Genomic DNA, 25,292 nt, shown 5'->3' with positions numbered 1-25,292 from the left:
GCAGGGTTGCAGGGGCAGCAAGGCAAGGAGCCCCGCTGCCGAAGGGAAGACCCTTGCCCAGCGCTTTCCCTCCAACCTCTTGGCTCCAGCTCCCACCGACCCTGACACGGCCTCTCCCATAGCTGTCTGCCCGCCACGCAAAGACCCGACCTGAATTATCCGCTGAGCACCGGCTGGTAATTAACTCATTAATTTATCTTGCAGATGCACGCTGTGGAGCCGCAGGCCCACTCTTTGGGACCTAAGAGGTGCCGTGGGTGCCACCCACACATCCTGGAGAGCCCAAGCTGCAATCCTAAAACCTGGCACCTTGGCCTGTCTGCCCCATTCTGAATTGTTCTGGGATAACCGCCTTGTACAGGCAGAAGGGCAGGATTTAAAGGGACGCAATTCCCCATCACACCTTGTTTAGTCCTGACAATGCTTTGGCCTCTGGATTCTCTGGATTCCAGGGTGGGAGACTGGGGGACTGAAAGCATCATAGGAGCACAGAATCCTGAAACAGAGGAAGGGGTTCATACAAAACCTCTCCGTTTCTGTTCCAGAGCCAGCATCCCCTCCTTGTACCCAGCATTTCCAGTGACTCATTCCTGACTTCCCATTTGGGGTAGGTTGGGACAGGTTACCCTGCTTCTTTGGGACAGAGGATAGATTTTATGTAGAGCAAAGGGGCTGGGACCACTTTGTCTGTATCTAATCCAACAAGGAAGTGAGAAGACTCTTATTGTCTTCGACTTGGGCCCCTAGAGAGGGCTGGGTGCTGGCTGAGTGCTGAGGGGATTCTGGCTTGGAAATTCAGTACATCTGGACCCCAAATGGCGGCCTTCAAGTGGTGGCTGGGTAACTGCCAGTGTCAGTGTGGGGATTTTTTTTTTTTTTTTTTTTTTTTTTGTAGTTAGGATTGAATCTCGGGGTGCTTAACCACTGAGCTACATCCCCAGTCCCTTTTTGTTTTGAGTCAGGGTTTTATTTTGAGACAGGGTCTCATTAAGTTGCCTACCACCTCTGTAAGTTGCTGTGACTGACCTTGAATTTGAGATTCTCCTGCTTCAGCCTTCTGAGTTTCTGGGACTACAGGCACCAGTGTGCCCAGTGAATTTTTTAAGCCCTTATTGGTTACCTCAGACTTAAATTATTGAGATCACTATTCCCACATAGTTTTGTTCACTGATTCTTTGACTAGGACAATGCTGTTTGTGGATAAATCATTACATTGTGGGCCCTATTGCTATGCATAGTTTAATAAGACTTCCACCAAATAGAAGGTGATCCATGGGAATTCACTAGTCACTAACCAGTCTGTACTCCATATCTTTCTACACCAGAAGCTCTGATGCCCTCAGCTTCCCGAGGGAAGGCTTTGTGCCAGGTAACATTTCCTGGTCCTGTGTTCTAAGGAGGGCACCCCAACACAGAGATGGACATTTAATTTCCATTCTTCTTTCCTTACTGAATCTCCTTCTCCTCTCCTCTGTGTCTTTTCCAGGTGGATTCTTTTTCTTTCTTTTTTAAGTTGTCAATGAACCTTTATTTTATGTATCTATTTGCAGTGCTAAGAATGAAACCCAATGCCTCACACAAGCTAAGCAAGCACACTGCTATTGAGCCACAACTCCAGCCGGCAAGGTGTATTCTTTTTCTTTCCTCTGACTGGACACTGTTGGCCTGATTCTGTTAGACAAACCATGACCTCCGGTGGCTGCCCAGGAAGCTGACTACTGAGTTAAGGATGGGACCTTAACTCAGTAGTTAAGGTCCATGCAAGGAGGACAGGGCAGGTGGTACAAGAATGGCTTTCCCCACATATTAGTTATCCAGGAACATGGATGTGGTGGCCTAATACTGACTTCGAGAATTTGGATGTGCTGTATAGAGGGAGGAAGTAGAGATTAGTTGCTAAGAATTCAAAATGAACCACAAACCAAAGTTAGAATGAAATGCATTATGTGATTGAATTTAGAATCAACACCCTAAATTACTTTATAGTGACTCACAAATGCACATGTGAATTATTTTCTTCTAATATAGATGCCTATGTACCAAAACCACAGTTCCAAGCACTACCTTTGAACTATTAAAACTACAGTAAGTGTGAATATTATTAAAAATGAACTGGTATTTAATTTATTTGAATCCAGGATTGGGTATCCCAGAATAACTACTAGATAAGTCCTTCACCTTACATAGAGTAAATCCCAGAAACCCTAGATTCTTCCCACCTTGGGAGAAAACAGTTGGGCTTGGGTATTTAGAGAGGCACAGAGTCCTGAAGGAGATTGACCCAGATTAATATGCCAGATGTGCCAGAGAAAAAAATTCCCATACGAGATATGAGAGTAGACTAGAGAACTCTTGGGCCACCATAGTACTACATTTCTGAACTTCCAATCCCTTCTACATGTGGTTCAGGTGCACGAGGTTGGATGTTGCCCTACATATTGGAATGACTAGGACATACAGGGTGGGTCCTGAGTGATTAATTCCTATGTGTGACTCTCTTCTCTCTTCTCTGATCCATATGCAGCTCAGCTCTGTTCAGGAAGAGAGCAGAAGTGTGTTAAGTGTCAGGAGCAGTTTTGGGGACAACACTTCCTCCTGTGTTCCCATGCCTCTCTCTGGCCCCCTTCCATGCTGAGCAAAGGGATGGGGCAGTCACATGCCCCTCTGAAGAGCCTTGGCTGCTGGCTGAGGGAGTTTTCCAGGCACTGCCATTCTACACACTGGCCTGGAGCTCTGGACGCAGGCACCAAAAACAGGCATTTCACCCTAGATAGGGCTTTTGGAGCCTTGCCTGCTTTGGGGCATTGGCTGGCCAGCATGGTCTGCAAGGGCCCCTGGGCAGGCCCAGGGTGGAGCAGCCACTTCCCAGTGTTCTCTCAGACTGTGGTTGTCAGAACTGTTGTAACATCTGAGCACTAGCAGCCAGGGCTGAGAGCCCAAGTTAGGGCCAAAGAAGAAAGATATGGATCAACTTGTGGTTTAGAAATACAAACACATTATCCTTTCTCTGCACCTTTCTGCTCACAACTTGAAAAGCTTCCTGGGGATCAGGAACCTGCTAACAAGCTCTCTTATGTCTTACAGGGCTCCTTCCTCTGGATGCCTCTGCTGTCCTTTGATAATAGTAACAGTAATGCCTGCCAATTACTGAACACTTCGGATGGGTCTGATGGGCCCTGCCTGTGCTAAACTGCACATATTATCAATCTTCACAGGGATCCTTGGATATAAGCATTATACTATTGTTATTCTTGTTTTACAGATGAGGAAACTGAGGCACAGAGTGATTAAGGAACTATCTTAAGATCTCATAATTATTGCTATATACAGAATATTTGTGTACCTCCCAAATTCTTATGTTGAAATTTAATCACCAATGTAAGGGTATTAGGAGGTAGGGCCTTTGGGAGTGATTAGTTCATGAAGGCAGAACCCTCATGAATGGAGTTAGTGTCCTTATGAAAGTGGCCCTGGAAAGGTCCCTGGCTCCTTCAGCCATGTGAGGTTATAGTGAAAAGAGCCATTTATGAATCAGGAAGTGGACCTTTACCAGATAACAAATCTGCCAGCATCTTGATCATGGACTTTCCAGCATCCAGAACTGTAAGAAACAAATTTCTGTTGTTTATAAGTCACAGCAGCCCAAATGGACTAAGCTAGAATTTGAATCTAAGTATTGAATTTGAATCTTGCCTAGCACATGCAAGGCGCTGGGTTCGATCCTCAGCACCACATAAAAATAAATAAAGGTATTGTGTCCAACTACAACCAAATATATATACATATACACAATACCTTTCCTTTATTTTATTTGTTTTTATTTTTATGTGGTGCCAGGGATAGAACCACATAAAAAAAAAAAAATATATATATATATATATATATATATATATATATATATATATATATATATATATATATATATATTGGCAGGTGCAAAGCTCCAAGGCCTGGCAGGCTTGGCAGGCAGCAACTGCCAGGCCCAAGGAGCCCTTAGACAGGAGGAAGGTAGTATCGAGACTGTAGCCCATTTGTCTCTGTAGACTTATAGCATCCCGTTAGCCTCAATTTCTTGTCATGCATAACTGGAAAGAGCATCTCCTCCCTTGGGAAGGTTGTGGAGTAATGAAGTCTAGAGCATTAGGGTACAGGGATCCTGAGGACCAGTGGCTCCAAACAAGGTAAGCATAGCTGCTGAAGAGTCAAGAAGAAAACTCCTCTCCTCCACCTGTGCACATGCATGAATAAACACATACACACACCTGCCACAGGGAGCAATCAAACTCAGTTTGGTATACCACAGAGCAAAATCCCAGGATTCTTCCAAAAGACAAGGCTACCACTTGCTAAACCAACCCAACAGGTCAATCCACTTTGGATCCCAGAGAGAGAACCCCGGCCCTGTGTAGGGCCCAGCTAGGTATTTGGGAAAAATCCATGGGTTCCTGCCTGGCTGCTGGATGGATGTGTCCTGCTCATACCCTGAACCATGACAGAGAGAAACTACTATTCCCAGAACCTCAAGCCTCTCTCTGCCTGCCTCTTAAGTTCTGAACTGTACTAGGCTCTTCATGCCAGTGGGAATAAATGGGACTACCCCCTGAAACACAAACTGGTATTGAGGGCCAAGCTTGCCTGATACTCCCAAAGAGACCTGGTAACTTGGGATGAGCTGCTCAGATGCAGGGATCACTGCAGGCTATGGTACCCTTCACAGATACTTGAGGAACATGCTGAGCTGTACTGGGAAGGTTTGGGGAACAGAAAGAGCCACCTCTGCACTGAGGACAGTCATTTTGTAGACATGATGAAATCATTTAATATCATCTCACAGAGCCAGGGTTGTGGCTCAGTGGTACAGTGCTTGCCTAGCATATGTGAAGCACTGGGTTCTATCCCTGGCACCACATAAAAATAAAAACAAATAAAATAAACGTATTGTGTTCATCTACAACTAAAACAAATATTTAAAAAACTACAACTACTCTGCAGCCCCCTGCTCTTAACAGCTTCCAAAGTTCTATCCAAATGTCTTTTGCTGGCATTTTAGATCTCTGGCTGACTTTATTGCTGGCAGGGGGTAATCCCATTTATTCCCACTGGCATAAAGCTGGACGCCTCCTTAAAAGGAAACTCTTCATTGTCCTCTTCTCTCCTGAGCCTCCAGTAGCCATTCCAGGTCTGAGGTTGGGGCAGGGCAGTGCCATGGAGCCCAGAGCCTGACTTTCAGGGAGGACAGGAGAGTATTGGAGCAGAAAACCTGTGCCTGACCAGGTAAGAGCCAAGACCCAAGTTCCAGGGGAGGAGAGAGCCTAAGGAAGCATGATTTTGGTTGACTAAGCCCCATCTCCAACCCAATGGGCAGAACACCTTAGCTCTAAATGCACACAAGCTGCCGCTGTGGGCTCTGTGGCCTTCAGGGAACACTGCATCTGCCCTGGATCAGTGTTAGAAGGCATGGCCTGTCTGCCACTTAGTTAGTCTGTGCTAGGCTGCCATCCCCTTTCTGGGTCTTTCCTTCCCCAGCTCTGTTGCACATACCTTAAAGAGCCCTAGACTGTGACGGAGGTGGCTGGCCTGTTGGGACATTCCTGTGAAAGCTGACATGGCAGGTCATGGTCACACCACTGTCACACCCTCACCAGTCACCAGTACAATAACCCATGTAGGGTTGGTAGGTATCTGGGGGCAGCTCTTCCCTGCCACTCTGCCCTTTTCCTCTATAGGAGCCCTGAACATCTACTTAACCAAGCCTGGTGTTCCTGCTCCTAGGCCTGGTCCCAACCTTCCCTAGGACTGAGACTTCCATATCTTCCCACTTTTCTGGATCCCAGACAGCTTCCTCCAGCAAGATCCACTCCAGTGGAATATAAAAGTCTTCTTGTCCCACCTGAACCTGGTGACAGAGTGAAAGGTAACTACCCTCCTACATTTGGGAACTGACATCTGATATTATCTATTGCACATTTAAATTATTGCCTGGGGTTAAAAGTATATACCAGTGAGAAGACCACCTGAGGCAGAGGGCCTCTTGTGTGCCTCCCCACCCTCTGCCCAGACTCTTTCATGTCTAGACACTGTTATTATTCTCTTCTTGGGTTTAAGGCATTACCAGTCTATGGTTAAAATGTAAGATGCTACCCGGGACACAGAACTTGAGTTGATTTATTTACAAATTAGTTAGATCTGTTTATCAGAAAGTGACCCAGTACTGGGGGACAATTCTGTCCTTGGGGAACCCTTGGTTAACAAGCATTGGCTGGACTGGGACTCTATATTAAACAGGGTGCAGGATGGGAGAGCAGAGGCAGGAAGCATAGAAAAGGGATGGGGCCACTGCTCTCAAGCCATCAAGCTACCTAGCAGTTCTTACCTGCTCCTGTGTGGGGGCCCTGTTGATGGACAGGCAGCCTGGGCAATAGAAGAGAACTGAGCACAAATTGGAACCCCACCCCGACAAGTTAACAGTGTCATCTCAGTACTTACTTTCCTTCTCTGGGCCTGTTTCCCTCTGTAAAAATGATGGGGTTTGGACTAGACATTCTCAGAGGACTCCCTGTGGCTTGAATGTGCTTTAGCAAGCAATCTGAGATGACCAGTTCCCTTATGGTAGCCTTTCCTCCTCTGAGCTCCTCCTTGCTGACCTGGTACTGTGCTGGGCCATACAAGGAGACTCTGGTGTAACTGGTCCCCTGACTCCCTGTATTCCTGTGCCTTCCTCTGCATAATTCCATATGGAGCCTTATTTGAAACTGAAAGAAAGAAAATGGAGCTGGAGATGCTCCAGGCTAGGGAGCTGAACCACAGAACCAGTCTACCCGGTTTTAACTCTACTGCTGCCATAATCTTCAGGAGCCCCTTCACCAGGCAGGCAGGCAGGCAACAGGAGACCTTGACCAAGGTGACTGGTTTGTTGCTATTTGCCCTGGGGAGAGTGAGCTGGGTCCTGCTGCACTGAGATCAGAGGCCAGAACAAATGTACCACCTACCTGCACTTTCTGCACCTGCTTCTCTGAGCACCCAGAGGGGCCTCCTCAGGTCCTGGGCAGCCTAAGTATGTATGAAGGACAAAAGTCTGCTTCCACCTACTTGGCCTGAATGGACAGAAGCTGTGGGCAAACCAGAGCACAAGTAGATTATGACCAGGGCAGAGACGCCTGGATTTGCTGATCAAGGCACCACTTTGGCAGAATAGGTTACCACAGAGAACCCACAGGTGTGCAAAAGTAGTCATCATTGTTCCTCTGTAAATACCTGGGTCTCTGCACTGCCTGATGTGTCATGATGAGGTTTTATAGAAAATGCTGGCCATAGGTGTTCCTTTGTAGGAATGAGGCCCATGTGACCTCTTATGTAGTTATAAGGGTACTTTTTTTAAAAAAAAACAAACATGATTTTGCTCAGAATTTGAAAGCCTATTATGTTTTGGATTTCACTTGGTTTTTTTTTTGGGGGGGTGACTAGACTGAGGGATTGCTTTTCCTAAATTCATAGGACAGATAAACTTTTGGTAAGAAAAGCAAAGAAAGTCTGAGACTGAGCCTTATGATTACCAGGCATTTCCAAGTCACTTGCCACAGTAGTCAAGGAGCTCTCAGTGGTCTCCAACTCCAGTTCCTCCACATGCAGCACCTCCAAGTTTTGTGCTTTAGATGGGGGTCATTAGAATATGGTTATTCAAGGACTTGTGGACACCATGTGACAAAAGAGTCCAGGTTCAAACAGGAATGGGACCAGGGCCATACCCAGCCTCTTGATAACTATGTGCAGTCCAGTCCAAGTATCCACATTTTGAACTCCAGACCCCCATAAGGGGGTCTAATAGTCTTAAGTAGCCAGGCACAGTGGCACATGTCTATAATCCCAGCTACTCGGGAGGCTGAGGCAGGAGGATTCCAAGTTTGAGGCCAGCTTGGGCAACTTAGAACCCCCATTCAAAAAAAAGATGGGGAAACTGAGGATGTGATGAGTGGTAGAGTGAGCCTGGGTTCACTCCCTAATACTAGAAAAAGAATTAATTCTTTAAATTAATTCCTTTAAATTAATTCCTGAGAGAAACTCAGTGGGTAAACAGTTTGCTACTGGGAGAAAAATGGACCTGGTATTACAGTTCTTCCTAGCTTAGATGGGCATAGATCTACCAGCATTCTGAGAGCTTCGCTTTTCTTGAGGGAAGGGTTCTTCTACAGCCACCTCCTCCAGGAAGCCTTTCCTGATTCTCTTAAACAAGGTCTCTTCCTCATGGCACCTTGCTCCTTCAGTAATCTTAGCAGCACCCATATTGTTTTACTTAATGCTGTTTCAACAACCATATCACATAGGTATTATAATTATCTTTGTTGAACATGTCAGGAAATCAAGACCTAGAGACATGAAGTAACTTATCCAAGTCACCAGGAAGAGGCAACGCCAGGCCTGATGCTCATCCTGCTGACTATACTGTTAACCCCATCATCCTGTGTCTTACTACATGATGTATCTCCCTGAGCACTCATTTTCTGCTAGGACCTGAAGATTGAAGCTTCTTCCACAAGTGTTTTTTATTCTTTTTTTTTCCTTTGGTCCATCTGTATAAAGTCTATGTTAAGAATCATCTTCTAGTATTGGTTTAATTTTATAAATTATCTGGACTGGATGAGTCATGGCTGACAATTTCAGTGATGAGTCTGGAGCCCAGAGTGGGCGGAAGGACAAAGCCACCCAGTTACTGATTGTGGCTCTGTGGTTCAGCTTGTTTCTGGTGGGGTTGCCCCATGCTCAGCTTTCCTTTACATTGCTCTATCAAAGGATTATAAGTGTCCCTGGGGCAAGGGTTCTGTCCCATTTATCTATCAGCACTTTTCCCCACCACCCCTCTGGCCACCAGTATTTTGTACTTAATAAACACACAATCCCTATCATGGGCCTGGAAGTCAGGTATCCAGAAAAAGCACTGACTGGATCCCACATCTTGACAAGTATTGTGGTCTGAATGTGTCCCCCAAAGTTCATGTGTTGGCAAATTAATCCCCAATGCAACAGGGTTAAAGAGGTGAGACCTTCAAGAAGTATTTAGGTCTTGAGGGCTCTACCCTCACAAATGAATTGATGTCTTTACATAAAAGTTTATTACAAAATTGAGTTAGGCCCCTCTCTCTCATTTGGGGGCGGGGTTACTGGGGATTGAACCCAGGGGTACTTAACCACTGAGCTACACCACAGCTCCTTTTTATTTTTATTTTGAAATAGAGTCTGGCTAAGTTGCTTAGGGCCTCACTCAGTGCTGAGGCTGGCCTTGAACTTTGATTTTCCTGCCTCAGTCTCTGGAGTTGCTGGGATTACAGGCGTGGGCCACCATACCTGGGGAATTAGGCCCTCTCTTGCTCCCTTCACTCTCTTGCCCTTCCACTTTCTGCCATGGGATGATACAGCATGAGGCCCTTGACAGATGTGAGCTTCTCAATCTTGGATTTTCTAGTCTCCAGAACTATGACCCAAATAAAGTTCTACTGCATATAAATTACCCAGTCTCACATGTTGTTGTAGCAGCACAACAGACTAAAACCCAGGAAAGATAAGATTCCCTTTACCTCATATCTCCCACTTCTCAATTTAGCTCCCTCTGGGCCCTAGGACTGAGCTCCCATGGGGGTAGAGGGTGTGTCCTCACAAGGCACAGCCCTCCAGGACCTCTAGGATGGGCTGCTACCCTGCACTGAGTGGGGTTTCCACAGAGCAGGCCGGAGCCTTCCACTCCTTCCTGGACCACCACCAGCTAATACCCTGCTGGTTTGTTGTTTGCCTGCTGCTTATGAGCCTCTGCCATTGTGCCCACCAGTTGGATACCACCACTGTGCAGTTCCATGTACCTGGAGGCCTCCCAAGTTTACAGTCACTTTTTTTTTTTTGGTACCAGAGATTGAACTCAAGGGCACTCAACCACTGAGCCACATCCCCAGCCCTATTTTGTATATTATTTAGAGACAGGGTCTCACTGAGTTGCTTAGCACCTTGCTATTGCTGAGGCTGGCTTTGAACTTATGATCCTCCTGCCTCAGCCTCCCAAGCTGCTGGGATTATAGGCAGGCACCACAGTACCTGGCTAGAATCACCTTTTGAGAGGAAGAAGGAAATACTGCCACGGTTGGGTCATTTTCCTCATCCTGGAGCCAGGTGTAGGAAATACTTATGGGCTCCTTCTGACCTTGTCCTATGTATTCTTCCAGGACAGGAGATGTTGGTGGTTATCCTCAGGAGTGAATAGTATAGCGTGGGCTTTGCCCTGGGTGGAGACCCCATTAGTTGGTACCTACGTGTGCCTGTCCTGTCTCAAAGACCTCAGAGAACTCAAAGAATCAATCTGTTCTTGAGGTCTAGACTGACCATGCAGTCCCCACACTCCAACCCTGCTACCCTTCTCAGGGATGAAGCTTCCACGCAAATCAGTGTTTCCAGAAAGGCCTGCTCCTGGTACCAACCCTTTCCTGGTGCTCTTGTCACCAAAATTCCCAGAGCCTAGTACCAGGACCATTGCAGGGAAACCTGCCTAGAGAGGCTCCTTGCTTGGCCCACAAGCCCCAGTGCCCCCTAGGTTAGCTCACAGGCCCACAGGCCTAGGGACCACTGAGCTTTGAATTGGTCCTCTATTCCTTGACCCCATTTCCCATCAGAACCAACTCAGGGAAGACCCTAAGCAGAAATGCAGGAACCTCTGACCTTCTCATGTAATGCCAGGGAAAGAGCAAATGGAAGACTGCACTGCATTAGCCATGCAGCTTTGGGGAACCCATACTTTATAATCCCCAGTTCACTGAGCCTGATGTCCCTGAAGCCCATGTGGCCAGTAAGCCTGCAGGAGAGGTAAGGAGCCTGAGGCCTGTGAGGAGGGAGTGCACTCAGCCAGGTGGCCCCCTGATCCTGGCCTGACACTGAGTTTCAGAGTCAGAATCTGTACCAGGTCAAGCTCAGTGAAAGAGCATGACTCAGAGCCTGGGACCCAGCGGACAGACGCTCCATAAATATTTGTGGAATGAATACACGAGGGGTAAGATGAGAGGGGCCTCCTGTAGGGGCATCCTGGTAGCACTGGCTTGACCTAGCCCACGCAGGAAGTAAATACAGGCACTGCAGAAACAAGCCTCTCTCCTGGTAAGGGGGCCAGAGGCCAGTGTGGATTGGGCTGTTTCAAAATCCACCTAGAGAAGGGTGGCAGGTTGGACAGAGCATGGGACTCCTTAGCCCAAGGACCCATAGCTTCTTCAGGAACATGGAATCAGCCTTCCTGTCCTAGGTGGGGGTAGCCTCAATGCCTCAATCCCCAGTCCCCAGTCCTGGAAGCCACAGCCTATAGCAGCAGCAGGAACCTTACCTTGGCCGCTCCTTCAGGCAGCTGGGCCTCACTCTCTCCCACTGCAGGCTGGCACTTGTCTGGAGCCCAGGAAGCGGCGCTCCCTTCAGGCAGAAGAGAAAAAAAAAAATGGAAAAGAAAAAGAAAACCTCAGTGCTTTTCTTGCCCAGCCTCTTCTCCTGAAGGCTCCTGTTCGGTGTCATCCTGCCTCTGTGGGCACACAGCCTCCCTCCCTCCTGCAGCTTACTCACCGGTGTGCCCAAGAGGCTGCCAGCTGTGTGGGGGAGGTGGGGCCCACGCCCCTCTGCCTGACACACACTGGGGCATGCCCTGTGGGTGCCAGGGGTTCGGGGATGACTCCCAGATGTGCCCTGGCCACTGAAAGTGCCTGGAGATCAGCAGGGGCCACACAGGTGCTGATCAGCCCTACATGGGAGAGTGACAGGATTCTTGGTAGGAAATTGTTTCCTTGGTGCCCAGGGCTGTCAGGAAGAGGAGAGAACTTGTGCACTAACCAGGCCCCTGGTGGGTTTTGCTCCCATCCTTGGCCAGCCCCACTGGACCACTTCCTACCTTGGCATCTTACTGGGTCTCTGTTCTGTGGATCCAGAGAGGGCCTGGGCCTAACCAGTTAGCAGTTGCTCCTCAGCCTGCTCAGGCCATGTGCTTGGTATCCCTCTTCCCAGCACCATCTAGGACCTGAACTCACCCAGCATCAGTTACAATAAACTGTTATCAAGTCCCCATCCTTAGCTCTTTGCTGGACACAGCTTCTGTCATCAACAAGGAGATGACACACACTCAGTCACACAGCACTCACTCTCTCTCACACACGGGCCCACACCCAGCATTGAGCCACTTACCTGCACAGGCCTGCTTAAGCCAATTCAGCTTCACTCTCCGAATGCCACTGTTACCCTAGAAGTCACTCATTTACAGAAACATCTCATGAGGCGAGTTCAAAGCCAGCCCAAGAGAACTGCAGTCGGTGTGGACAAGACTCCCCTTCCTCTCTTGACACCTCCAGAGGACACACTGGCAGCCTGATCACCATGTCTGCTATTGCACTCTGCCAGCTACAATCTCTTGGCAGGCACCCCTGGCCCCCACCATGACTTCTATATCCTTAGGCAGTTGTGGCAGATTCACAGCAAGACCCATCTTCCTCCAAGCCAAGGTAGGGAGGGGAGAGATAGAAGAGGCGGGACTCAGGTGCAGCTCCAAGTTTTCAGCTCCCAAAATAATCAAATGCAAAAAGAAAGGAAGAAAAGCTCTGGCGGGTGGGTGACTCAGTGGCGATGGGCCGGCTTAGTCACCTGAATGGCTGCTTGTGGCTCCTGGCACGTCAGGAGGGGAGCAGTGTCCTCCCCCACCTGCTGTGGACAGCAGCTGCTGTCAAAAGGAGCTGGCTGTGGAGCCCTGGCGTGTCCAGGCTGCCTGGCAAGCAGCCGGCAGCTCCTGCCTTGCTCAGGGCCCGGAAGCCAGGGTCGCAGCGTGCCCCTCCTCCACCGTGCACCCCAGCTCACTGTGGGATTTCTCCATTAAATCCTCAGGCAGCAACCTGCTCATTTGGGGCGCGAGCTGCTTCAACGTTGCTTGGCAATTTTGATATCGTCGGAGGTTGCCATGGGGAGGAGGGTGATGTCATTGACACAAAAAACCCACTGAATTTACAAATCAGCTGGGGCTGGAGCTATTTATAAAAACACATTTTTTTTTTCCTCTGCCTTCCTTTACAGAGGGGGAGGGAGAGGAAGGGCTGCCAGCTAGGATCAGGGTGAGCCTCTTGTCCACCCTACACTTCCCCCACATTAGTTGGATCTCTCTGACTCACCCCCAGCTCCCCAAGATTCAGAGATGCTGGACTCAGGTCTGGCAGATGCTGGGCACAGCTGGATTGAGCTTCCTTTTCAGGGTCTCCTTCAATTTTGCTGTGAAGAACAGCAGGGCTCAAGTTGGTGGGGTTGGGGATGGAAAGGTGAGTGGGGGAGGGGAAGGCAGGATGGGGACCAGTGTCCTGGGTTGTCAGGGACCAGAGGCAGCCACTCTATAAGGCCCCTTCATTTCCAGATCTCTGAGCAGGAAAGGGGATTTTTGCTGGCAAGGTGGCTTGAGCTTCTGGGTATGTGTACCTGTCAGCTCTCTCAAAAGCACCAGTTGAAGCATGGCCTTCATTATGCCCTCCTCTCTGAGCCTTGAGTCCACTTCACTGGCTCTTTTCTCCTCCACATGTCCAATTGTTCGGGGGGCCCAAGCTCCAGTCTCCACCCACTGCTCATCTCACCCCTGCACTAAGGCTGAAACACCTCTTTCCATCCTTTCAACTGTTAACCTGGCAAATGCTCACCCAGAGCCTAGGTCACTGCTACGGTACTGCAGATGCTACCTGGCTGGGTTGTGCCTACTCCAGGGCCCACTTCTTTTGACAGCCAGGTGGAACGTCAGGGACTCTTCTTTATACAACTTATTTTTGAAAACTATTTCTTGATTTTTTTTTTTTTTTCCTATACTGAAGTGATGTGATATTTGATCAAGAGCCCATGTTTTCATGGTATTGAGTTCACATCCCAGGTATAGGATTCACCAGTCGAGTGACCTTCGGCATGCTCTTAAACCTATTGAACCACAATTTCCTCATCCATAAAATGGGGATGATTTCACCTCACAGGATTGTAGGAATAAAATAAACAAAGCTTCTGGCACAGGAATTGCTCACCCTGAGAGCTCAATAAATATTAATTTTTTTCTCTGTTGGCCTGTGTCATTTATTGTTCATTCTTATCTACCCACCAACTGGTGGCAGGTTAATCCACCAAAACCATAACCTCAGTTACCTCCTGTACAAAGGTCTCAAGCTGCACACATAAGACATTTTGGGTAAATTGCACAGTGTTGGATATCATGGCATTAAATGTAAACACTTCAATTAGTGGTTACATGAAATATTTTCTTATTAATTAGGCTATCGGTTCCTTTTGAAGGACTCTATTTCTCTTCTTTTTGTATTTCAACAAAACTTTGTGAGTAAACTTAATCATAAACAATTCACTTCTGCTCTATCTCACTAATGATCCAGGAAATGCAAACTAAGATAGAAGGAACTTACCATCCCCTCATCATATGGAGAAAAAAAATTCAATAGGTAGGACAGTGAATTGGTACAATTACTTGGAGGGCATTTTACAATTTTGATGAAAATTTAAAATGTGCATCCACTTGATCCAGTAAATGCACTTCTAGGAATCCACATTAAGAAAGAATTGTAGGGCTGCGGTTGTAGCTCAGTGGTAGAGCACTTGCCTAGCACATGTAAGGCACTGGGTTCAATCCTCGCACCACATAAAAATAAATAAAATAAAGGTACTGTGTTCATCAACTAAAAAAATAAAGAAAGAAAGAAAGAAAGAAAGAAAGAAAGAAAGAAAGAAAGAAAGAAAGAATTGTATATGGGCCCAAAGATATCTGTAAGAAAATATTCATTGTAGTGCTGGGATTGTGGCTCAGAGGTAGAGCACTCACCTCACGTATGAGGTACTGGGTTCAATCCTCAGCAACACATAAAAAAATAAAATAAAGATATTGTGTCCATCCATGACTAAAAAAAAAAATATTCATTGTAGTATTATTTATAACTGTAAAAAACTGGAAGCCACCAAAAATGTGCATCAGTAACAATGATAATTGAGATTAAATACCAAGTTGCTGAAAAATGTGATGGAATAACCATATATTTGCTAAAAATAAAATATATTTATACACCTGTAAGTTTAACAACAAACCGTTCATGGTAGTTATCCCAGGGATTGGGAAAAATGAAAGGAATCTTTTAATTTACTTTTAATATATTTGCATTGTTCAAAATTTTCAGTGAATGTTTTTCTATTTATAAAATACAAAACTAAAAATAAGTAAGAGTTAAAAATACAAAATTAAAGACTAATATAGAATCTAAAGATCTGTGAAGAATACTTAAAACTTGTATATTTAAACATTTTCTCCCACAAATTCCAAGGCAATGAGGGATATGAATAATTCTTTTTCTTTCCTCTTCTAAATTTCAGAAATGGTATATTTAGAGGGAAGGAAAATATGAAGATGTGAAGGAGCTAAGGGGGCAGCACATAGTTTATTACATTAAATTTGAAACAATAATTTACTCAGATAATAATTACAATTATTCTCTTTAAGAAATATAACATTTCGGGCTGGGGATGTAGCTCAAGCGGTAGCGTGCTTGCCTGGCATGCGTGCGGCCCAGGTTCGATCCTCAGCACCACATACAAACAAAGATGTTGTGTCCGCCAAATACTAAAAAAATAAATATTAAAAAAAAAGAAATATAACATTTCTAAGTTTCTGCCACTTGTTAGGAAGCAGGTGGAAATTCTCAAAGAAACTATCAACAATGTCACAAATCAAGAAAAATCATGCCTTTTCCAGATTTCTGCTACAGTATCTAGCACAAAGAGATAACAGTCAATGCATAAAAGAAACTAAAAACAAAACAAACCACCTCCTCTGGCTCTGTAACTGTCAGTTTCTCTAACTGCCATCCTGGAGAATCAAACCCAGAACAGAAGCCAGGAGAGCACAGGGTCGATAAGCATCCAGACTGACTCCAGTTTCCAGAGACTGGACAGCTGGCGCTTATACCACCATCCACCTGCTGCATCCCTCTAGCACATCACTGCATCTTTACCACTTCTAATAGATTTCAATTCCTGAGTAGGATAATCCGTAATTGTTGATTCTTTGATTCCTTTTTTTCTTCAAGGACTTCTGGAAACTATTGGTCTGTGTAAATAGCCATGTGGCATGATTTTGTAATGTGATAAGAGTATCTGCAAATTTGAATCTGTTTTTGTAATAGTATGTACTGAGGGGAATCTATTAGCCATAAGAAGCAGCCTGGTTGCAGATGCAAGTGCTCAGGTAACCATGGTCCTGGGTTAGTAGTGTGCCCTATGTCCTCTATTCCAGCAGAGTTACTTCTGCTAACCCCAGGAGCCTCTGAGCTCTCCAGGTCAGGAAAACCAGTATGGTGCTTTGGCATAAAGCAGTGGCTCATGTAAGCTTTGTTGAATGAATGAATGAACACTGGAAGAGGTTCTATGCTCTAGCCATTCTTAATTAGAACCCATGAATCACAGAGCTGAAAGGGACTCTAGCCACACCCCTCCCCCTACAGATGCCATATGCAGTCTCAAGAGATTAAGTGACTCAGCAAAGCTGCAGAGAATATTAGAGGCAGTCAGGACTGGAATTTAACTTTCCCTTCTCATAGACCCCAGTTGATCCTTTTATTGCCAGTGTAGGCCCATTCTAGCAGCAAGCCCTGAATGTAATGTATCTGTAATTCAGTCAGCGGCAGTGGCAGTGCTGTCACCGCAGATATTTCTGCCTTTGAATTTTGGCTCCCAGGGATCTGCAGCAGTGTGAATCAACCACAGCAGCATTCTCACATTTTCTCAATGTTCTTTTGCTTTGCTTTCTTCTGGCTTTGTGAATGGACATACACTTGTAGATTCAAGATATTTGTCTTAACTGAACCATTTTGGTGAATCAGGCTCCCTGTCCCATTGCATGGTTTTTAAAAATCTTTTGAGGATGTGTTTGGAAAGGCCATGTTCACAATGAAATACTAAAATTTGCATAAACTAAATGCTTCCCAAGTTTTCTCAAATAATAAAAATGTTTAGAAACAAGTGGAATGCCCAGTGTGCTAGGAAAAAAAAAAAAATCCCCTTTTACTGACAAATTTTCTAGATCTTTAGTTTTCCTCCCACACTTCCCAACCCCTTTACACAGGTCTTTCTGATGGCTGCAATGGGCCTGTCTCCACCTGCCCCACACTCCACAGAGCCTCTCACCATAGGACCAGGAAGGGAGGTGCTTGGCTTTATCCCCCACTACCCAAAGCCAGGGCAGGCTCCTGAAAGGAGGGGCTTGGATTAATGAGCAGGTATTGCCTTTGGAGGCCTGTGTCCTGAGCTCCAGAACTGGCTTTACCAGGAGGGCTAGGCCAGAGGCAGTTAGGAGAGGTGCCTCCAGGGTATCTGCTGTCCTCCAGGGTGTAGGCAGCAAAGGAGAGGAGGACCTCCAGGTTAGCTCCTAGAGTTCTCAGCGGGAAGAAGGCTCAAGGGCCTAGTCAGTGGGGACACTCTAGGTATCCTGCATGCCCTATCCTTTCTGGCTTCCCTTCTTCCCTGTGGGGGAAGCCCAGCAAGGCGTGGACACCAGGCTGGCAGGAGAAGTGTTTGACATTGGTGTTTTTTCCATCATGCTCCACAGAGGAATGCCTGCAAGCTGCAGATTCAGGAATGCCTGCAGAAACTTTTCTCCCAACAAAGGTAACTTAGTAAAGGAAGAGTCCAGGAGAACGGACTACTGCTGCTGACTGGCAGAAAGTTGCTTCCGGGCCACTGCCCTCTGGCCTTGATCAGAAGGCCCAGTGTTGGCCCTCTGCCTGAAAACAAAGTGTGCAAGATGAGGCCTTCCAATAGCCTGGTCTAGTCTGCAGATCTTCATGGGTAACAATAAGTAGGGGAAGGGAAGAGACAAGGGACCACGAGGGATCTAAGGGAAGACAATGACAATTCCCTGAGAAACTGGTTAACATTCTCATGCCTCCACTCCCACAATGCCTGGGCCTCTGGGGCAACTGAGGAAAGAAAGAAGAGAGGAAAAGAAAGAAGGGGACAAACCCTGAAGATGGCAGTAGGCAGGAACCAACCTTCTTGCCCAATCTCTGGTCACAATTAAAAGCACATGGCGCTTAAGTGACAGAGGTGGGAGGCGGGAGGCAGGAGGTGGGAAGCAGACCTTGGATCAGCAAGACCTTTATTCAGCGGCAGAGTCAATCAGTCAATCACCTGATGTGGCTCAATGTGGGAGTGGGGGGATGACTGCTAGCCACCCCATGGTCTGGGTTTTATAGGCAGCCTTAGCAGAGCCAGGCTATGGGAGGAGTTAGTTACTTTTGGTGGGCCCTTTTAGCAGGCAGGGGGTAGGGCCAGGTCATGGGAGGGGCAAGAGGACAGGTAGGTAACCACATCCTTCAACAATGCTATTTCGGAAACAAGAGAGAAAACGGGTCAGAATATCACCTGGATTAGGAGTGACCCTGGCAAGAGACTCTCCTGTCACTTCCTAATAAGTTTTCCTTCTGGAGAAACAGTATTTTTCAAGCAGATGAACAGAAAATGGAATTTTTTTTTCCAGGACCAGGTATGTAGAATTGTGAAAATACTTGGTTTTAAATGATATGGAGATGGCAACAGAGAAGATCCTTTTGTGAAGTATCCAGTGTATGTCAGGCACAGTGTGGTTGGCCTCTTTCTACCTGTTATTTCACTGACTCCTCAAAGCACCATGAGGTGGGTTGGAGGTAGTAACTTGTCCCCAGTTAGTCAGACATGGCGAAGCCAGGATTTGGGTTTGAAGCCCTGGTTTTCATTGTGATACTTAATGGCAAAGGGGAGCTTTGACTTTCCTGGGTGACAATGCACAAATGGCTCAAAGAGAGTCAACTCAGCCAGAGTCTGGCCAAAATCTACTGTGACAGGGGCTGTGAATGCCACTGGAAGGAAAGGGCCTGCCTCTGGCTAGAGATGTCATCTCTGGGACAGGAAGGCCAGGGCCTTAAACCTCAGGTGCGAGTCCGCTCTCATTCCATAACAGGTCAGTGACTGGCAGCAGCCCCTGAAGAGGCCTATCCTATGGATGTGTCTTTCCTGGGAGCAGCCCCTACAGGAGGGGTTGGTTTACCTGTCAGAGCAGGGAAAAGGGGGACTACCAAAAATTGACTGCAACTTCTTTAGGAATAGGGTGAATAAGAAAAGTCTTATTAGTGAAATAAGCACCCCTCTAGATTCTGGCTAGGCGACCTTAGAAAGAAGGTCTGATTTAAGAGATATCTGGAATCAACTCAGGCTTTAACAGCAATGTGAGGAGCTGCTCAGAAGCCAGTCAGGAAAGAGCCGCAAACTGGAGCCCAGGTCTGACTTGCAAATGTATCATTTCCAGCAGGGGATGTGTTGAGCCTTTGCAGTCTCAGCCCCTGTCTACCAGAGCAGCCTTCTTGACAGTCTCAATTTCTGCAATGAGCAAGGGCTACTGATAAACCTGCAGCACAGATGATGCAAAGCAGCTACAGGATGCATGCAGAGCCACCCCCACCCTGGCCCCTGCCCCTTGTTTCTACATTGGTTATGGCTAAAGGGGACTTTTCTTTCACATATACTGTAGGTTATGCACTTTGCCAAGCCCTTACTATACATTAACTCATTTAATTCTCACAGAAGTTCAGTTAATAAATCCATTCAACAAATATCTATTGAGTACCAGCTAGATGCTGGGGATAACTCAGTGAACAAGTCCCTGCTACCAAGAAATTTGCAATCTTGGAAGAAACTATTACTGTTCCATTTCCGAGATGAGGAAACTTAAGGCCTCATGATCAGGTCACTAAGTGACAAACAGGGTTTTGAAGTTAGGCAATCTGTTTCAGAGTCCAGGAGGCTATTTTGCTACATTTCACTCATTGTCTTCCCAGCACTACCCACAAGGCAGATACTGTTAGTTGACTTTCTTAAATCCACCCCATCTCTCTTCATTTGTTTGATGAATGAAACCCAGTTTTTACCTGTGAACTCAGGAAAAAGCCCAGCCCCAGCCCCAGCCCCAGCCCTAGCAGGTAGATCTTGATAAGTGTAAATCAATCTTGGTAACTTCCTTCCTTTTGCCAGGGACTGCTTAGGCCCCAAATATGTGACAATCTGGCCAAAAGCCATGAGAGAAAATTGGCTGGGAGGTTTTTTTTTTTGGTAGCTTCAAGTTGCTCTGAAACTAAGGTAGTCAATTGGGTCCCCTATGGGGATCAGCCTAAGGACAAAAGCCAATATGCTAAGAATGGCAAGATAAAAGTGGAAACAACTTGAGTCCCACACGAACCACTGGCTCCAGGGTTCATGATAGCTTCCAGGACACACTGCCCCACTCTGGCCCTTACTTCCTCTGAGTGTTCTCAGATTATCTGCTCCACTTTTTTGGCTTTTTTTGCTATGGCTTTCCTTGAAGTGTCTGCTTTTGGCTGGCTTATTTTTCTCAGATATTCTCTCAGCTTCTAATCTGTTATATCTTGTTTCTATAGCTAAATTGTAAACTCCCTGAAGGGAGAAAGCATACTTTACATTTCTTTATATCTAGTCATCAATGTGAAGTCCATAGTAGAGCTTAATAAATATTTATTGGTTAATCTTTTTTGTCACATTCCAAGATATATTTGCTGCCCTGGAGGGTATAAACATGTTTCCACAAAGAGTAAAACAGGAGTCAAACGAGTTGCAGCTGGAGGCCTAAGTGAATAAGAATGTCAGACATCCCACTCAACTCTGGCTTCCATTCAACAACAGGGCAGACCAGCTCCAGCTGCTGCCTTTGTGCCTTTCTCTGGGCTGCCTGCTGGGCTGCAGAGTCAAATCAACTGCTTGATCCAAGAGGGACTCTCATGTCTACTTTAACAAACCCTTTGGAGTAAGAGGTGTCAGCACAAGTTTACAGAGAGATAGCAAAGGCAGACCTGCTCAGATAGGCAGCTGCTAACCAGTAGAACTGGTGTTTTGACCCAAGTTTTCCACTTCCTGAATTGAGCTCCTAGGGTTCCCTGCATTTCCCCTTTCCTCGTTCCAACTAATCAAGTGATTACCTTTTACTCAGTGGCTCAGGAGAGGAATGCAGCAGAGCATAAAAAAGAAATAGTACTTTGTGTGTGTGTGTGCGTGGGGGTGTGTGTGTGTGTGTTGGGGATTGAATCCAGGGCCTTGCATGCAAGGTAAGCACTCTACCAACTGAGCTATATCCCCAGCCCCAAATAGAAATAGTTCTAAAAGCCTAAGCTCAAGCAGAAAGAAAGTCTCAGGAAGAGACTAAATGTCTTGGTGTCAAATAAAGTTAGTAGGCTCTGCTCCCAAAGCCAGAAAGCCATGTCTTCTGGTTAGGGAGAGGAAGAGAAAGAAGGTGAGAGGAGTAAGATGCATCTCCTGGGCAGCAAGACCCTGCCTGGCAGGTCAGAACTAACGGAACTAGAGAGAAAGTTTCCTGCATTCTGCCCATGGCATAGAGGCAGCATGGTTATGAGCTAGAGATCCTTCAGACTGAAATGTGGACTAAAAACCTGACCAGATGACTTTCTTGATACTTTGATGTATAGCTGATCTTGAGAACAAAGAATAAATATTTGTCTTAATGTTACCCTCAAAAGAAACAACTGATTTCCCTTATCTTTAAATACACATTTCTTTCACCTACCTACATCATACAAGCTCAGCTATGCTTTATACTGAGAATTAAGTCAAAAGGCAGTAAAGTGGCTGGGGGAGCAGTGCAGTGGTAAAGCATGTGCCTAGCATAAGTAAGGCCCTAGGTTCCACCTCCAGCACCACCAAAAAAAGACAGTAAGGGCTGAGCAGTTTGCATCCCTTCCAATGCCAGCAGGGTGCTAAAGATCTCAGCCTCCTTAGCCACTGGCCACCTCCAATGCTGAGGGTTGCAGCTCAGGGGCCTATGTCCTCCAGTAGAGCCTACCTGCCTGGCCTTCCTACTATCACAGGGAGATCTGTCCCCTGGAGCTGAGAGACCCCAACCTATCTCCAAGCTGAAGCTACAAGGTATTGAAGTACCAGCCAAATGTCTTCCCATAAATAATCTATGGTTGCTGAGTGCTGCGGCCCATGTCTATAATCCAGTGGCTTGGGAGGCTGAGGCAGTTCAAAGCCATCCTCAACAACTTAACGAGGCACTAAACAATTCAGTGAGACTGTCTCTAAATGAAATATAAAAAGGACTAGGGGTGTGGCTCAGTGGTTAAGTGCCCCTAGGTTCAATTCTTGGTACCAAAAAAAAAAAAAAAAAAAATAGTGGCACAGGGCAATGAGGTTCCTGCCAGTAACAGGGAAACTGACAATGGAACTGGCTGACCTGGGATCCCTGCTAGAAGAGTAGGGCAAATTGACAATTACCAAACCAACCAAAGCTGGGGAAGAACATACATACTCAAAGAGTCCCAGGATGAAGAGGAGGTTGTGTGGTACTGATGCTTTCCCTGCAAGTGCACTGTGCCAAGGAGATGGAGGAATTGGTGTATAAGGTCTGGTCCCTATATGTGAGGGTCATCCCATATGAGGTGCTCCTTGACTGATTGAAGGACAATGACTACCTGCTCACAGCCATAGACCACATGTGCCCTCCTTTCAGGCTTGCTTCAAGATCATCTTCTGCATCTATACAGAAACTTGAAAACTTTTGGACCCATCTGCTTGATTGTGCACTTTGACTTTTTTTGGGACTCTTGACCACACTCAAATATGTATTTCATGGCTACTCTTCAGGAGAAGGCAGTTTGGGTGATGTTCTTTTTGGGTGCAGTGATCTGCTGCAGCTTTTCTGGCTCTTCCAACATCATCTTTTGTCAAAATCAGACTTTTTCCAAACAAGACTATTAAGAGATTGCTCAACCAATTATGGGAAGCTTTGTTTCCTGGCTCTACTACATCTTCTACTGCTTCCCACAGTGTGAACTAACCCAACTCTTTCCATCATCTGTGTCCTAGGCATTTCTGCATCCCTTTGGCATTGATTTGGCATTCTTAAGCACCAGCAGACAAGAGCAAGAATATTGGAGACTGGGCTTGAGTGTGTTGTGCCCACTACTCACTTTCATAGACCCTGGGCAAAAACCTTTCCATTTCCATACTGCTGGCTGGGGAGGGTCAACTTTAGCTATCTTCGTCCTCAGCAATCACCTTCCTTGTCAAGACAACTCCTGGCCACTCTCAGAGATAGTCCTTCGGCATTCAGTTGAGATTTTATCCCCTCTTCCAACTATTTTTGGAAAATATGGACTGGGACTCTACAGAAATTGTTTTTTACGGAAGAAAATGTACCTTCCTTACCTTCATCCTCACTTTGTAACCTGACATGTAACACATAAACCATACAATTTTGCAGCACACTTTTCAAAACAATTATAATCTGATCCCATCTTTCTAGGGCCTGGACCTTACACAGTAGGAAGAATTTTAATACACCAAACTTTTAATAGTCTAGCTAATCATGGAAGTGTGTGCAGGCTTCATATAACTTGAATTTTAATTTTTTTTTTCTTGGTTGAGTAATGTAAAATTAAAATGGAGAGGACTGGAGATGTAGCTCAATGGTAGAGCACTTGCCCAGTATGTGTGAGGCCCTGGGTTCAACCCCAGCATTCCAACAACAAGAAACACAAAGGAGAAAGATATCTGATGCTCAATACTAAGGTTTAAAAAGAAACCTGCTGGGCTGGGGCTACAGCTCAGTGGTAGAGTGCTTGCTTAGCACATGTGAGGCACTGGGCTCAATCCTTAGCATCTGCTATCATCCCTAGGTATCTTGATACAAAGACTATAATGACAGAAGACACTTGGGATAAAAAAAAAAAAAAAAAAAAAAGCCAGTAAGCCTCCAATCAATTAGCTAGGCTCCCAATCTACCTGAGAAGTTTCCAGGGAATCTCAGACCATTAAAAATTAGAATTAAATCAATAATGGCATCTATAAAGTGGGCACTTGGATTATCCTTGTTTTACAAAGGATGGCTCAGAGAGATTATTCAATGATACAAACTAGGATCCAAATCCAAGCATTCTGGCTTCAAAGGCAGCATTTCTAATTACTGTGCTAGTGTCTGGTTTGAACCACATGCAGGGAGCCACCTCAACACTGTAGAGGTTCTAAGTAAGATTGACGCCCTATAATATAAGTGCTACATGCAAGTCCTAATAAGGGTATACCGAGAACTTGTCCTCAAAGAGCTCACTTAAATTAAAAAGGTGGGATATAGAGCTAGGGCTGTAGCTCAGTGGCAGAGAGCTTGCCTAGCATGTGTGAGGCACTGGTTTTGATCCTCAGAACCACATAAAAATAAACAAAATAAAGGCATTCTGTCCATCTACAACTATTTAAAAAAAAAAAAAGGTGAGGCATATACATATACAAGCAACTACTCACATAACACAGCAAAAAAATGGTACAGGCAGGAGCTATGGGGGAGGCCTGTGTGTACTTTCCTACACCATGGAACCTCAGCCATTGCCCATGTGCTAGGACACAGGAGTTGCCTGACAGCCTTCTCATCTGGTGATGGGTACCCTTGATATGGTAGATCCCTTTTAAATGATAATTGTGTTTCCTCTGCCTAACTCATGTTTCTGCCAACCTGACACCCTCTGCTCGCTGGGTCTCTTTGATTCACTGAACCACATACTCACTTGCCCTTAGCTATCATGACCTTGGAATAAGCTCACCTCAGTGAAACACCATGTCATCTTTTTCAGTTTTTAGTTCACCAATTTTTTTTTCAATTTTGTTTAAAATACAAAAGCAAACAAATAAGCATATATCTTTTATCCACAAATTTTAATTGATATTTGTTTTTATGAAACACCATCTTCACTTTACTAATTTCAGGTTGAAACAATTATATAAAATACATCACACAACCAGGCCAGTAAAATAAAACTACTTTAAAATTGCAGCATACATTGATTTACCTGTTTCAATTAAACGTTAGCCTGAATCAAACATACATAGAAATAAAGCAAGTATATATTACGGTGAAATATACCTGTGAAAATAACATTTGATTTTGAAAGGTGTAAGTAAGACAATGAAGTGTACTACAATGTAAAGTCAGCACACTGATTACAACATGTTAAAGAAACACACAGCGGTACGCTAAAAATGAAACCTGATGATTCTAGCCACATCTAGAGCCTAGTAATAGATTTCTCCCCATGAACAAAGATCTAACATAACAAGTTTCTAAACTTGTGACTTCTCTTTTACAATATTTCAAGTCAATCCTTATTTCTGAGAACTATGTGCCAATTCCAAGAATACTGCATACAAAATCAATAGCCAGCAATGGTGGC

General features: G+C 45.6%; 1 pseudogene; it reads left to right on the top strand.

Moving 5' to 3' along the window:
- The first annotated feature begins 8,641 nt into the window (after nt 1-8,641).
- Nucleotides 8,642-23,186, top strand: LOC143394738 (adiponectin receptor protein 1 pseudogene; annotated as a pseudogene).
- Nucleotides 23,187-25,292: the final 2,106 nt, after the last annotated feature.

Source organism: Callospermophilus lateralis, chromosome 3, assembly GCF_048772815.1.
Source record: "Callospermophilus lateralis isolate mCalLat2 chromosome 3, mCalLat2.hap1, whole genome shotgun sequence".
Classification (NCBI taxonomy): Eukaryota; Metazoa; Chordata; class Mammalia; order Rodentia; family Sciuridae; genus Callospermophilus; species Callospermophilus lateralis.
Note: the sequence above shows the minus strand (reverse complement) of the source record. Positions and strands in the feature narration are given on the sequence as shown.